This window comes from Chiloscyllium plagiosum, unplaced genomic scaffold (genome assembly GCF_037043375.1).
Source record: "Chiloscyllium plagiosum isolate Xiang-an unplaced genomic scaffold, Cpla_swu_hap1 HiC_scaffold_50, whole genome shotgun sequence".
NCBI lineage: Eukaryota > Metazoa > Chordata > Chondrichthyes > Orectolobiformes > Hemiscylliidae > Chiloscyllium > Chiloscyllium plagiosum.
Genome location: NW_028270188.1, coordinates 45,204,576 through 45,222,156, shown reverse-complemented (window position 1 = coordinate 45,222,156; position 17,581 = coordinate 45,204,576).

The following is a 17,581-nucleotide window of genomic DNA, read 5'->3' as shown; positions in this document are numbered from 1 at the left end:
AACACTGTATCTTCATTGTCCTGTGTCTGTAACATTATATCTTCATTATCCTGTGTCTGGTAACACTGTATCTTCTTTATCCTGTATCTGTAACACTATCTTCATTATCCTGTGTCTGTAACACTACCTTCATTATCCGGTGTCTGTAACACTGTATCTTCATTACCCTGTGTCTGTAAAACTGTATCTTCATTATTCTGTGTCTGTAACAATGTATCTTCATTATCCTGTGTCTGTTACACTACCTTCATTATCCGGTGTCCGTAACACTGTATCTTCATTGTCCTGTGTCTGTAACATTATATCTTCATTATCCTGTGTCTGTAACATTGTATCTTCATTATCCTGTGTCTGTAACACTGTATCTTCATTATCCTGTGTGTGTAACACTATCTTCATTATCCTGTGTCTGTAACAATGTATCTTCATTATCCGGTGTCTGTAACAAAATCTTCATTATCCGGTGTCTGTAACAATGTATCTTCATTCTCCTGTGTCTGTAACAATGTATCTTCATTATCCTGTGTCTGTAACACTATCTTCATTACCCTGTGTCAGTCACACTATCTTCATGATCCAGTGTCTGGAACAATGTATCTTCATTATCCTGTGTCTTTAACACTGTATCTTCATTATCCGGTGTCTGTAACACTGTATCTTCATTATCCTGTGTCTGTAAAAATGTATCTTCATTATCTGGTGTCTGTAACACTGTATATTCATTATCCTGTGTCTGTAACACTGTCTCTTCATTATCCTGTGTCCGTAACACTATCTTCATTATCCGGTGTCTGTAACACTGTATCTTCATTATCCTGTGTCTGTAACAATGTATTTTCATTATCCCGTGTCTGTAACACTGTATCTTCATTCTCCTGTGTCTGTAACAATGTATCTTCATTCTCCTGTGTCTGTAACAATGTATCTTCATTCTCCTGTGTCTGTAACAATGTATCTTCATTATCCTGTGTCTGTAACACTGTATCTTCATTATCTTGTTTCTGTAACAATGTGTCTTCATTATCCTGTGTCTGTCACACTATCTTCATTATCCTGTGTCTGTAACAATGTATCTTCATTACCCTGTGTCAGTCACGCTATCTTCATTATCCAGTATCTGGAACAATGTATCTTCATTATCCTGTGTCTGTAACACTGTATCTTCATTATCCGGTGTCTGTAACACTGTATCTTCATTATCCTGTGTCTGTAAAAATGTATCTTCATTATCTGGTGTCTGTAACACTGTATATTCATTATCCTGTGTCTGTAACACTGTATCTTCATTATCCTGTGTCTGTAACACTGTCTTCATTATCCTGTATGTGTAACACTGTCTCTTCATTATCCTGTGTCCGTAACACTATCTTCATTATCCGGTGTCTGTAACACTGTATCTTTATTATCCTGTGTGTGTAACAATGTATCTTCATTATCCAGTGTCTGTAACACTGTATCTTCATTATCCTGTATCTCATACTGTATCTTCATTATCCGGTGTCTGTAACACTGTATCTTCATTATCCTGTGTCTGTAAAAATGTATCTTCATTATCTGGTGTCTGTAACATTGTATATTCATTATCCTGTGTCTGTAACACTGTATCTTCATTATCCTGTGTCTGTAACACTGTCTTCATTATCCTGTATCTGTAACACTGTCTCTTCATTATCCTGTGTCCGTAACACTATCTTCATTATCCGGTGTCTGTAACACTGTATCTTTATTATCCTGTGTGTGTAACAATGTATCTTCATTATCCGGTGTCTGTAACACTGTATCTTCATTATCCTTTGTCTGTAATAATGTATCTTCATTATCCGGTGTCTGTAACAATGTATCTTCATTATCCTCTGTCTGTAACACTATCTTCATTATCCTGTGTCTGTAACAATGTATCTTCATTATCATGTGTCTGTAATACTGTATCTTCATTATCATGTGTCTGTAACAATGTATCTTCATTATCCAGTGTCTGTAACAATGTATCTTCATTATCCTTTGTCTGTAACACTATATCTTCATTATCCTGTGTCTGTAACACTGTATCTTCATTATCCTGTATCTAATACTGTATCTTCATTATCCAAAAATGTGCAGGTTAGGTTAATTGGCCATGCTAAATTGCCCATCGTGTTAGGTGAAGTGGGGGGGAATGGGTCCGGGTGGATTGCGCTTCTGTGGGTCGGTGTGGACTTGTTGGGCCAAAGGGCCTGTTTCCACACTGTAATGTAATCTAATTAGATTAGATTAGATTACATTACAGTGTGGAAACAGGCCCGTCGGCCCAACAAGTCCACACCGACCCGCCGAAGCGCAACCCACCCATACCCCTACATTTACCCTTTACCTAACACTATGGGCAATTTAGTATGGCCAATTCACCTGACCTGCACATCTTTGGACTGTGGGAGGAAACCGGAGCACCCGGAGGAAACCCACGCAGACACGGGGAGAACGTGCAAACTCCACACAGTGAGGCGGGAATTGAACCCGGGTCTCTGGCGCTGTAAGGCAGCAGTGCTAATCTAATCTAATCTAATCTATCCGGCTTTTGTAACAATGTATTTTCATTATCCGATGTCTATGACAATGTATCTTCATTATCCTGTGTCTGTAACACTATCTTCATTATCCTGTGTCTGCAACACTGCATCTTCATTATCCTGTATCTCATACTGTATCTTCATTATCCTGTGTCTGTTACACTGTTATCCTCTAACACTATCTTCACCATCCTGTATATGTAACACTGTTCCTTCACTATCCTGTATCTATTATACTCAATCTTCATTATCCTATATCGAGAACACTGTAACTTTGTTATTCTATGTCCATAAACTGTATCTTCAACATCCTGTCTATAACACTATCTTCATTTCCTGTATCTATAACACTATATTCATTATCGTGTGTCTATAACACTCTAGCTTCATTTTTCCAGCTTCATTATCCTCTATCTTCATTAACTTCTGTTAGTAAGTTTGCAGACGACACCAAAATTGGAGATGTAGTGGACAGCAAAGAATGGGATCTGGACCAGATGGGCCAATGGGCTGAGAAGTGGCAGATGGAGTTTAATTCAGATAAATGTGAGGTTCTGCATTTTGGGAAAGCAAATCTTAGCAGGGCTTATACACTTAATGGTAAGGTCCTAGGGAGTGTTGCTTAACAAAGAGACCTTGGAGTACAGGTTCATAGCTCCTTGAAAGTGGAGTTGCACATAGATAGGATGGTAAAGAAGGCGTTTGGTATGTTTTCCTTTATTGGTCAGATTATTGAGTACAGGAGTTTGGAGGTCCTGTTGCAGCTGTACAGGGCATTGGTTAGGCCACTGTTAGAATATTGTGTGGAATTCTAGTCTCCTTCCCATCAGAAAGATGTTGTGAAACTCGAAAGGGTTCAGAAACGATTTACAAGCATGTTGCCGGGGTTAGAGGATTTGAGCTATAGGGAGAGGTTGAATAGACTAGGGCTCTTTTCCCTGGAGTGTCGGAGGCTGAGGGGTGACCTTATAGAGGTTTATACAATCATGAGGGGCATGGATAGGATAAGTAGACAAAGTCTTTTCCCTGGTGTCAGGGAGTCCAGAACTAGAGGGCATAGATTAGATTACATTAGATTCCCTACAGTGTAGAAACAGGCCCTTCGGCCCAACCAGTCCACACCAACTTTCCGAAGGGTAACCCACCCAGACCCATTTCCCTCTGACTAATCCACCCAGCACTATGGGCAATTTAGCATGGCCAATTCACCTGACCTGCACATCTTTGGACTGTGGGAAGCCTACGCAGACAAGGGGAGAATGTGCAAACTCCCCACAGACAGTCGCCCGAGGCTGGAATAGAACCTGGGACCCTAGTGCTGTGAGGCAGCAGTGCTAACCACTGTGCCACAGAAAATGCACCCCTCTTTAGGTGAGAGGGGAAAGATATAAAAGAGACCTAAAGGCCATTTTTTTCATGCAGAGGGTGTTACGTGTATGGAATGAACTGCCAGAGGAAGTGGTGGAGGTTGGTACAATTGCAACATTTAAAAGGTATCTGGATGGGTATATGAATAGGAAGGGTTTGAAGGGATATGGTCTGGGTGCTGGCAGGTGGGACTAGATTGGGTCGGGTTATCTGGTCGGCATGGACGGGTTGGATTGAAGGGTCTGTTTCCATCTCTCTGTACATCTCTATGACTATATTATCCTGTCTTTATTGTTCTGTATCTTCATTATCCTCTGACTTTATTATCCTCAGTCTTTGTTATTCTACCTTTATTATCCTCTCTTTGTTATTCTACATATTCATTATCCTGTGTCTTTATTATCCTTTATTTGTATTATTCCGTTTCTTCATTATCCTGTGTCTTTAATATTCTATGTCTTTATTATCCTCTATCTTTATTCTTCTGTACCTTTATTATTCACTATCTTCATTATTTGACTTTATTATCCTCAGTTTTTATTCTTCTGTATATTCATTATCCTCTGTCTTTATTATCTTGTACTTTTATTATCCTGTGTCTTCATTCCCCTGTCTTCATTATGCTCTTATTTCATTATTCCCCTTGCCCAGGCAGTATAATTTATTCAATGTATAACTGGACTGTACAATGTAATTTATTCATTATTCACCCAGTCTGGATGGTCTAATTTATTCATTATTCACCTCATTTGGACAGTGTAATTTATTTATTCACCCAGCCTAGACTGTAATTTGTTTATTATTCATTTGGCTGAACACTATAATGTATTGATTATATACCAAGACATAACAGTGTAATTGTGCCTTGATAGAAGAAGGATATTATTTAATTGGAGAAGGTTCAGAAAATATTTACTAAGATGTTGCCAGGAATAAAGCTTTGAGATATAAAAATAGACTGGAAAAGCTGGGAAATTTTGTCACTGGAGCTTCGGAGGCTGATGGGTGACCTCATTGAAGTTAATAAAATCATGAGGGCACAGATAAGGTGAATGACAAGAGTCTTTTCCTTGGGGTGGGGGAATTCAAAACTAGGCAGCATATTTTTAAAGTGATTATATACAATTTGTATCTTACATTGTCCAGTTTGGTTTTATAATGAATATATTTCACTGTCCTGTCTCGGTGTACAATGCTGAGCCTTGGTTGAGAATGAATGTGTTATTGTCCAGTTCCGGTATATAATTTATATCTTCGACTGACCAGTCTCAGTATGTATTTAATATATTACACTATCCAGTCTCAGAATATAATGAATATATTGTACTGTCCAGATTCAGTATATAATGGATATATAAAACTGGACGGTCTCAGTATCTGATGAATATATTACACTGTACTGCCTTGGTAGATAACGAATATATGACCCAGTCCAGCCTTGGTAAGTATTTGATATATTACAGTGTCCAGTTTTGGTGTATAATGAATCTAATACACTATCTGGTCTCAGTATGTTATGGATATATTACAGTGTCTGATCTCAGGAAATAATGAATACATTGCAGTGACCAGATTCAATGTATAATGACAGTGTTGTAATATCCAGCCTCAGTCTATAACGAATACATTGCAGTGTCCGGCCTTGGGTGTAACAAATACATTGCAGTGTCCGGTCCCGGTCTATAACGAATACATTGCAGTGTCCGGCCTCGGTGTATATTGAATACATTGCAGTGTCCGGCCTCGGTCTACAATGTATACATTGCAGTGACCGGCCTTGGTGTATAATGAATACATTGCAGTGACCGGCCTCGGTGTATAATCAATACATTGCAGTGACCGGCCTCGGTGTACAATAAATACATTGCAGTGTCCGGCCTCGGTCTACAATGTATACATTGCAGTGTCCGGCCTCGGTGTATAATCAATACATTGCAGTGTCCGGCCTCGGTCTACAATGTATACATTGCAGTGTCCGGCCTCAGTGTATAATCAATACATTGCAGTGACCGGCCTCGGTGTATAATGAATACATTGCAGTGACCGGCCTCGGTGTATAATGAATACATTGCAGTGTCCGGCCTCGGTGTATAATCAATACATTGCAGTGACCGGCCTCGGTGTATAATGAATACACTGCAGTGTCCGGCCTCGGTGTATAATCAATACATTGCAGTGACCAGCCTCGGTGTATAATGAATACATTGCAGTGACCGGCCTCGGTGTATAATCAATACATTGCAGTGACCAGCCTCGGTGTATAATGAATACATTGCAGTGACCGGCCTCGGTGTATAATGAATACATTGCAGTGTCCGGCCTCGGTGTATAATGAATACATTGCAGTGTCCGGCCTCGGTGCAAAATGAATACATTGCAGTGACCGGCCTCGGTGTATAATGAATACATTGCAGTGTCCAGCCTCGGTGTATAATGAATACATTGCAGTGACCGGCCTCGGTGTATAATGAATACATTGCAGTGTCCGGCCTCGGTGTATAATGAATACATTGCAGTGTCCAGCCTCGGTGTATAATGAATACATTGCAGTGACCGGCCTCGGTGTATAATGAATACATTGCAGTGTCCGGCCTCGGTGTATAATCAATACATTGCAGTGTCCGGCCTTGGTGTATAATCAATACATTGCAGTGTCCGGCCTCGGTGTATAATAAATACATTGCAGTGACCGGCCTCGGTGTATAACAAATACATTGCAGTGTCCGGCCTCGGTGTATATTGAATACATTGCAGTGACCGGCCTCGGTGTATAACGAATACATTGCAGTTTCCGGCCTCGGTGTATATTGAATACATTGCAGTGACCGGCCTCGGTGTTTAATGAATACATTGCAGTGTCCGGCCTCGGTGTATAATCAATACATTGCAGTGTCCGGCCTCGGTGTATAATCAATACATTGCAGTGACCGGCCTCGGTGTATAACAAATACATTGCAGTGTCCGGCCTCGGTGTATATTGAATACATTGCAGTGACCGGCCTCGGTGTATAACGAATACATTGCAGTTTCCGGCCTCGGTGTATATTGAATACATTGCAGTGTCCGGCCTTGGTGTATAATGAATACATTGCAGTTTCCGGCCTCGGTGTATAATGAATACATTGCAGTGTCCGGCCTCGGTGTATATTGAATACATTGCAGTGACCGGCCTCGGTGTATAACGAATACATTGCAGTGACCGGCCTCGGTGTTTAATGAATACATTGCAGTGTCCGGCCTTGGTGTATAATGAATACATTGCAGTGTCCGGCCTGGGTGTATAATCAATACATTGCAGTGTCCGGCCTCGGTGTATAATCAATACATTGCAGTGTCCGGCCTCGGTGTATATTGAATACATTGCAGTGTCCGGCCTCGGTGTATAATCAATACATTGCAGTGTCCGGCCTCGGTGTATAATGAATACATTGCAGTGACCGGCCTCGGTGTATGACGAATACATTGCAGTGTCCGGCCTCGGTGTATAATGAATACATTGCAGTGACCGGCCTCGGTGTATAATGAATACATTGCAGTGTCCAGCCTCGGTATATAATGGATACATTGCAGTGACCGGCCTAGGTGTATAATCAATACATTGCAGTGACCGGCCTCGGTGCATAATGAATACATTGTAGTGTCCGGCCTCGGTGTATAACGAATACATTGCAGTGACCGGCTTCGGTGTATAATGAATACATTGCAGTGACCGGCCTCGGTGTATAATGAATACATTGCAGCGTCCGGCCTCGGTGTATAATCAATACATTGCAGTGACCGGCCTTGGTGTATAATGAATACATTGCAGTGTCCGGCCTCGGTGTATATTGAATACATTGCAGTGTCCGGCCTCGGTGTATATTGAATACATTGCAGTGTCCGGCCTCGGTGTATAATCAATACATTGCAGTGTCCGGCCTCGGTGTATATTGAATACATTGCAGTGTCCGGCCCCGGTATATAATGGATACATTGCAGTGTCCGGCCTCGGTGTATATTGAATACATTGCAGTGTCCGGCCTCGGTGTATAATCAATACATTGCAGTGTCCGGCCTCGGTGTATATTGAATACATTGCAGTGTCCGGCCTCGGTGTATAATCAATACATTGCAGTGTCCGGCCTCGGTGTATATTGAATACATTGCAGTGTCCGGCCCCGGTGTATAATCAATACATTGCAGTGTCCGGCCCCGGTGTATATTGAATACATTGCAGTGTCCGGCCTTGGTGTATAATGAATACATTGCAGTGACCGGCCTCTGTGTATAATGAATACATTGCAGTGTCCGGCCTCGGTGTATAATCAATACATTGCAGTGTCCGGCCTCGGTGTATAATGAATACATTGCAGTGTCCGGCCTCGGTGTATAATGAATACATTGCAGTATCCGGCCTTGGTGGATAATCAATACATTGCAGTGACCGGCCTCGGTGTATAATCAATACATTGCAGTGACCGGCCTCGGTGTATAATGAATACATTGCAGTATCCGGCCTTGGTGTGTAATGAATACATTGCAGTGTCCGGCCTCGGTGTATAATCAATACATTGCAGTGTCCGGCCTCGGTGTATAATGAATACATTGCAGTGACCGGCCTCGGTGTATATTGAATACATTGCAGTGTCCGGCCTCGGTGTATAATGAATACATTGCAGTGTCCGGCCTTGGTGTATAATCAATACATTGCAGTGACCGGCCTCGGTGTATAATCAATACATTGCAGTGACCGGCCTCGGTGTATATTGAATACATTGCAGTGTCCGGCCTTGGTGTATAATCAATACATTGCAGTGACCGGCCTCGGTGTATAATCAATACATCGCAGTGTCCGGCCTTGGTGTATAATCAATACATCGCAGTGTCCGGCCTCGGTATATTTTTTTTTTAGATTAGATTAGATTAGATTACTTACAGTGTGGAAACAGGCCCTTCGGCCCAACAAGTCCACACCGACCCGCCGAAGCGCAACCCACCCATACCCCTACATCCACCCCTTTAACCTAACACTACGGGCAATTTAGCATGGCCAATTCACCTGACCCGCACATCTTTGGACTGTGGGAGGAAACCGGAGCACCCGGAGGAAACCCACGCAGACACGGGGAGAATGTGCAAACTCCACACAGTCAGTCGCCTGAGTCGGGAATTGAACCCGGGTCTACAGGCGCTGTGAGGCAGCAGTGCTAACCACTGGGCCACCGTGCCGCCCAGTAATCAATACATTGCAGTGACCGGCCGAGGTGTATAATGAATACATTGCAGTGACCGGCCTCGGTGTATAATGAATACATTGCAGTGTCCAGTCTCAGTGTATAATGACTACACTGTAGTGTCCAGTCTCACTGTATAATGACTACACTGTGGTGTCCGGTCTCAGTGTGTAATGACTACACTGCAGTGTCCAGTCTCAGTGTATAATGACTACACTGCAGTGTCCAGTCTCACTGTATAATGACTACACTGTAGTGTCCGGACTCGGTGTATAATCAATAAATTGCAGTGACCGGCCTCGGTGTAAAATCAATACATTGCAATGTCCGGCCTCGGTGATAATCAATACATTGCAGTGTCCGGCCTCGGTGTATAATGAATACATTGCAGTGTCCTGCCTCGGTGTATAATCAATACATTGCAGTGACCGGCCTCGGTGTATAATCAATACATTGCAGTGTCCGGCCTTGGTGTATAATCAATACAGTGCAGTGTCCGGACTCGGTGTATAATGAATACATCGCAGTGTCCGGCCTCGGTGTATAATGAATACACTGTAGTGTCCAGTCTCAGTGTATAATGACTACACTGTAGTGTCCAGTCTCAGTGTATAATGACTATACTGCAGTGTCCAGTGTTAGTGTATAATGATTTTGCAGTGTCCAGTCTCAGTGTATAATGACTACACTGCAGTGTCCGGTCTCACTGTATAATGACTACACTGCAGTGTCCAGTCTCAGTGGATAATGACTATACTGCAGTGTCCAGTCTCAGTGTATAATGACTACACTACAGTGTCCAGTCTCAGTGATTAATGACTACACTGCAGTGTCCAGTCTCACTGTAGAATGACTACACTGCAGTGTCCGGTCTCAGTGTATAATGACTACACTGCAGTGTCCAGTCTCAGTGTATAATGACTACACTGCAGTGTCCAGTCTCAGTGTATAATGATTACACTGTAGTGTCCAGTCTCAGTGTATAATGACTACACTGTAGTGTCCAGTCTCACTGTATAATGACTACACTGTAGTGTCCGGCCTCGGTGTATAATCAATACATTGCAGTGACCGGCCTCGGTGTATAATCAATACATTGCAATGTCTGGCCTCGGTGTATAATCAATACATTGCAGTGTCCGGCCTTGGTGTGTAATGAATACATTGCAGTGTCCGGCCTCGGTGTATAATCAATACATTGCAGTGACCGGTCTCGGTGTATAATCAACACATTGCAGTGTCCGGCCTCGGTGTATAATCAATACATTGCAGTGTCCGGCCTTGGTGTATAACGAATACATTGCAGTGACCGGCCTTGGTGTATAACGAATACATTGCAGTGACCGGCCTTGGTGTATAATGAATACATTGCAGTGTCCGGCCTTGATGTATAATGAATACATTGCAGTGACCGGCCTCGGTGTATAATAAATACATTGCGGTGTCCGGCCTCGATGTGTAATGAATACATTGCAGTGTCCGGCCTCGGTGTATAATCAATACATTGCAGTGTCCGGCCTTGGTGTATAATGAATACATTGCAGTGTCCGGCCTTGGTGTATAATGAATACATTGCAGTGACCGGCCTCGGTGTATAATCAATACATTGCAGTGTCCGCCCTTGGTGTATAATCAATACATTGCAGTGTCCGGCCTTGGTGTATAACGAATACATTGCAGTGTCCGGCCTTGGTGTATAATCAATACATTGCAGTGTCCGGCCTTGGTGTATAACGAATACATTGCAGTGACCGGCCTTGGTGTATAATGAATACATTGCAGTGTCCGGCCCCGGTGTATAATGAATACATTGCAGTGTCCAGCCTCGGTATATAATGGATACATTGCAGTGACCGGCCTCGGTGTATAATCAATACGTTGCAGTGTCCGGCCTTGGTGTATAATGAATACATTGCAGTGTCCGGCCTCGGTGTAAAATGAATACATTGCAGTGACCGGCCTCGGTGTATAATCAATACATTGCAGTGTCCGGCCTTGGTGTATAACGAATACATTGCAGTGACCGGCCTGGGTGTATAATGAATACATTGCAGTGTCCGGCCTTGGTGTATAATGAATACATTGCAGTGTCCAGCCTTGGTGTATAATGAATACATTGCAGTGTCCGGCCTCGGTGTATAATGAATACATTGCAGTGACCGGCCTCGGTGTATAATCAATACATTGCAGTGTCCGGCCTTGGTGTATAACGAATACATTGCAGTGACCGGCCTGGGTGTATAATGAATACATTGCAGTGTCCGGCCTTGGTGTATAATGAATACATTGCAGTGACCGGCCTTGGTGTATAATCAATACATTGCAGTGTCCGGCCTTGGTGTATAATGAATACATTGCAGTGTCCGGCCTCGGTGTATAATGAATACATTGCAGTATCCGGCCTTGGTGGATAATCAATACATTGCAGTGACCGGCCTCGGTGTATAATCAATACATTGCAGTGACCGGCCTCGGTGTATAATGAATACATTGCAGTATCCGGCCTTGGTGTGTAATGAATACATTGCAGTGACCGGCCTCGGTGGATAATCAATACATTGCAGTGACCGGCCTCGGTGTATAATCAATACATTGCAGTGTCCGGCCTCGGTGTATAATCAATACATTGCAGTGACCGGCCTCGGTGTATATTGAATACATTGCAGTGTCCGGCCTCGGTGTATAATGAATACATTGCAGTGTCCGGCCTTGGTGTATAATCAATACATTGCAGTGACCGGCCTCGGTGTATAATCAATACATTGCAGTGACCGGCCTCGGTGTATATTGAATACATTGCAGTGTCCGGCCTCGGTGTATAATGAATACATTGCAGTGTCCGGCCTTGGTGTATAATCAATACATTGCAGTGACCGGCCTCGGTGTATAATCAATACATCGCAGTGTCCGGCCTTGGTGTATAATCAATACATCGCAGTGTCCGGCCTCGGTATATTTTTTTTTTAGATTAGATTAGATTAGATTAGATTAGATTACTTACAGTGTGGAAACAGGCCCTTCGGCCCAACAAGTCCACACCGACCCGCCGAAGCGCAACCCACCCATACCCCTACATCCACCCCTTTAACCTAACACTACGGGCAATTTAGCATGGCCAATTCACCTGACCCGCACATCTTTGGACTGTGGGAGGAAACCGGAGCACCCGGAGGAAACCCACGCAGACACGGGGAGAATGTGCAAACTCCACACAGTCAGTCGCCTGAGTCGGGAATTGAACCCGGGTCTACAGGCGCTGTGAGGCAGCAGTGCTAACCACTGGGCCACCGTGCCGCCCAGTAATCAATACATTGCAGTGACCGGCCTCAGTGTATAATGAATACATTGCAGTGACCGGCCTAGGTATATAATGAATACATCGCAGTGTCCGGCCTCAGTGTATAATCAATACATTGCAGTGACCGGCCGAGGTGTATAATGAATACATTGCAGTGACCGGCCTCGGTGTATAATGAATACATTGCAGTGTCCAGTCTCAGTGTATAATGACTACACTGTAGTGTCCAGTCTCACTGTATAATGACTACACTGTGGTGTCCGGTCTCAGTGTGTAATGACTACACTGCAGTGTCCAGTCTCAGTGTATAATGACTACACTGCAGTGTCCAGTCTCACTGTATAATGACTACACTGTAGTGTCCGGACTCGGTGTATAATCAATACATTGCAGTGACCGGCCTCGGTGTAAAATCAATACATTGCAATGTCCGGCCTCGGTGATAATCAATACATTGCAGTGTCCGGCCTCGGTGTATAATGAATACATTGCAGTGTCCGGCCTCGGTGTATAATCAATACATTGCAGTGACCGGCCTCGGTGTATAATCAATACATTGCAGTGTCCGGCCTTGGTGTATAATCAATACAGTGCAGTGTCCGGACTCGGTGTATAATGAATACATCGCAGTGTCCGGCCTCGGTGTATAATGAATACACTGTAGTGTCCAATCTCAGTGTATAATGACTACACTGTAGTGTCCAGTCTCAGTGTATAATGACTATACTGCAGTGTCCAGTGTTAGTGTATAATGATTTTGCAGTGTCCAGTCTCAGTGTATAATGACTACACTGCAGTGTCCGGTCTCACTGTATAATGACTACACTGCAGTGTCCAGTCTCAGTGGATAATGACTATACTGCAGTGTCCAGTCTCAGTGTATAATGACTACACTACAGTGTCCAGTCTCAGTGATTAATGACTACACTGCAGTGTCCAGTCTCACTGTAGAATGACTACACTGCAGTGTCCGGTCTCAGTGTATAATGACTACACTGCAGTGTCCAGTCTCAGTGTATAATGACTACACTGCAGTGTCCAGTCTCAGTGTATAATGATTACACTGTAGTGTCCAGTCTCAGTGTATAATGACTACACTGTAGTGTCCAGTCTCACTGTATAATGACTACACTGTAGTGTCCGGCCTCGGTGTATAATCAATACATTGCAGTGACCGGCCTCGGTGTATAATCAATACATTGCAATGTCTGGCCTCGGTGTATAATCAATACATTGCAGTGTCCGGCCTTGGTGTGTAATGAATACATTGCAGTGTCCGGCCTCGGTGTATAATCAATACATTGCAGTGACCGGTCTCGGTGTATAATCAACACATTGCAGTGTCCGGCCTCGGTGTATAATCAATACATTACAGTGACCGGCCTCGGTGTATAATCAATACATTGCAGTGTCCGGCCTTGGTGTATAACGAATACATTGCAGTGACCGGCCTCGGTGTATAATGAATACATTGCAGTGTCCGGCCTTGGTGTATAACGAATACATTGCAGTGACCGGCCTTGGTGTATAATGAATACATTGCAGTGACCGGCCTCGGTGTATAATAAATACATTGCGGTGTCCGGCCTCGATGTGTAATGAATACATTGCAGTGTCCGGCCTTGGTGTATAATGAATACATTGCAGTGACCGGCCTCGGTGTATAATCAATACATTGCAGTGTCCGCCCTTGGTGTATAATCAATACATTGCAGTGTCCGGCCTTGGTGTATAACGAATACATTGCAGTGTCCGGCCTTGGTGTATAACGAATACATTGCAGTGTCCGGCCTTGGTGTATAATGAATACATTGCAGTGTCCGGCCCCGGTGTATAATGAATACATTGCAGTGTCCGGCCTCGGTGTATAATGAATACATTGCAGTGACCGGCCTCGGTGTATAATCAATACATTGCAGTGTCCGGCCTGGGTGTATAATGAATACATTGCAGTGTCCGGCCTTGGTGTATAATGAATACATTGCAGTGTCCGGCCTTGGTGTATAACGAATACATTGCAGTGTCCGGCCTTGGTGTATAATGAATACATTGCAGTGTCCGGCCTTGGTGTATAATGAATACATTGCAGTGTCCAGCCTTGGTGTATAACGAATACATTGCAGTGACCGGCCTGGGTGTATAATGAATACATTGCAGTGTCCGGCCTTGGTGTATAATGAATACATTGCAGTGTCCGGCCTTGGTGTATAACGAATACATTGCAGTGTCCAGCCTTGGTGTATAATGAATACATTGCAGTGTCCGGCCTCGGTGTATAATGAATACATTGCAGTGACCGGCCTCGGTGTATAATCAATACATTGCAGTGTCCGGCCTTGGGGTATAACGAATACATTGCAGTGACCGGCCTGGGTGTATAATGAATACATTGCAGTGTCCGGCCTTGGTGTATAATGAATACATTGCAGTGTCCGGCCTCGGTGTATAATGAATCCATTGCAGTGTCCGGCCTCGATGTACAATGAAAACATTGCAGTGTCCGGCCTCGGTGTATAATGAATACATTGCAGTGTCCGGCCTCGGTGTATAATGAATACATTGCAGTGACCGGCCTCGGTGTATAATCAATACGTTGCAGTGTCCGGCCTTGGTGTATAATGAATACATTGCAGTGTCCGGCCTCGGTGTATAATAAATACATTGCAGTGACCGGCCTCGGTGTATAATCAATACGTTGCAGTGTCCGGCCTTGGTGTATAATGAATACATTGCAGTGTCCGGCCTTGGTGTATAATGAATACATTGCAGTGTCCGGCCTCGGTGTATAATCAATACGTTGCAGTGTCCGGCCTTGGTGTATAATGAATACATTGCAGTGTCCGGCCTCGGTGTATAATGAATACATTGCAGTGACCGGCCTCGGTGTATAATCAATACGTTGCAGTGTCCGGCCTTGGTGTATAATGAATACATTGCAGTGTCCGGCCTTGGTGTATAATGAATACATTGCAGTGTCCGGCCTCGGTGTATAATCAATACGTTGCAGTGTCCGGCCCCGGTGTATAATGAATACATTGCAGTGTCCAGCCTCGGTGTATAACGAATACATTGCAGTGTCCGGCCTTGGTGTATAATGAATACATTGCAGTGTCCGGCCTCGGTGTATAATCAATACGTTGCAGTGTCCGGCCCCGGTGTATAATGAATACATTGCAGTGTCCGGCCCCGGTGTATAATGAATACATTGCAGTGTCCGGCCTTGGTGTATAATGAATACATTGCAGTGTCCGGCCTCGGTGTATAATCAATACGTTGCAGTGTCCGGCCTTGGTGTATAATGAATACATTGCAGTGTCCGGCCTTGGTGTATAATGAATACATTGCAGTGTCCGGCCTCGGTGTATAATCAATACGTTGCAGTGTCCGGCCCCGGTGTATAATGAATACATTGCAGTGTCCGGCCCCGGTGTATAATGAATACATTGCAGTGTCCGGCCTTGGTGTATAATGAATACATTGCAGTGTCCGGCCTCGGTGTATAATCAATACGTTGCAGTGTCCGGCCCCGGTGTATAATGAATACATTGCAGTGACCGGCCTCGGTGTATAATCAATACGTTGCAGTGTCCGGCCTTGGTGTATAATGAATACATTGCAGTGACCGGCCCCGGTGTATAATCAATACATTGCAGTGACCGGCCTTGGTGTATAATGAATACATTGCAGTGTCCGGCCTCGGTGTATAATCAATACGTTGCAGTGTCCGGCCCCGGTGTATAATGAATACATTGCAGTGTCCGGCCTTGGTGTATAATGAATACATTGCAGTGACCGGCCTCGGTGTATAATCAATACGTTGCAGTGTCCGGCCCCGGTGTATAATGAATACATTGCAGTGTCCGGCCCCGGTGTATAATGAATACATTGCAGTGTCCGGCCTTGGTGTATAATCAATACATTGCAGTGTCCGGCCTCGGTGTATAATGAATACATTGCAGTGTCCAGCCTTGGTGTATAATGAATACATTGCAGTGTCCGGCCCCGGTGTATAATGAATACATTGCAGTGTCCAGCCTTGGTGTATAATGAATACATTGCAGTGACCGGCCTCGGTGTATAATGTATACATTGCAGTGTCCAGCCTTGGTGTATAATCAATACATTGCAGTGTCCGGCCTCGGTGTATAATGAATACATTGCAGTGTCCGGCCTTGGTGTATAATGAATACATTGCAGTGACCGGCCTCGGTGTATAATGTATACATTGCAGTGTCTGGCCCCGGTGTATAATCAATACATTGCAGTGTCCGGCCTTGGTGTATAATGAATACATTGCAGTGTCCGGCCTTGGTGTATAATGAATACATTGCAGTGACCGGCCTCGGTGTATAATGAATACATTGCGGTGTCAGGCCTCGATGTAAAATGAATACATCGCAGTGTCCAGCCTCGGTGTATAATGAATACATTGCAGTGTCCGGCCTCGGTGTATAATCAATACATCGCAGTGTCCGGCCTCGGTGTATAATCAATACATTGCAGTGTCCGGCCTCGGTGTATAATGAATACATTGCAGTGACCGGCCTCGGTGTATAATCAATACATTGCAGTGACCGGCGTCGGTGTATAATGAATACATTGCAGTGACCGGCCTAGGTGTATAATGAATAAATTGCAGTGACCGGCCTCGGTGTATAATGAATACATTGCAGTGTCCATTCTCAGTGTATAATGACTACAGTGTAGTGTCCAGTCTCAGTGTATAATGACTACTCTGCAGTGTCCAGTCTCAGTGTATAATAACTACACTGCAGTGTCCGGTCTCAGTGTATAATGACTACACTGCAGCGTCCAGTCTCAGTGTATAATGACTACACTGCAGTGTCCAGTCTCAGTGTATAATGACTACACTGCAGCGTCCAGTCTCAGTGTATTATGACTACACTGCAGTGTCCAGTCTCACTGTATAATGACTACACTACAGTGTCCAGTCTCAGTGTATAATGACTACACTGCAGTGTCCAGTCTCAGTGGATAATGACTTTGCAGTGTCCAGTCTCAGTGTATAGTGACTACACTGTAGTGTCCAGTCTCAGTGTATAATGACTACACTGCAGTGTCCAGTCTCAGTGTATAATGACTACACTGCAGTGTCCAGTCTCAGTGTATAATGACTACACTGCAGTGTCCAGTCT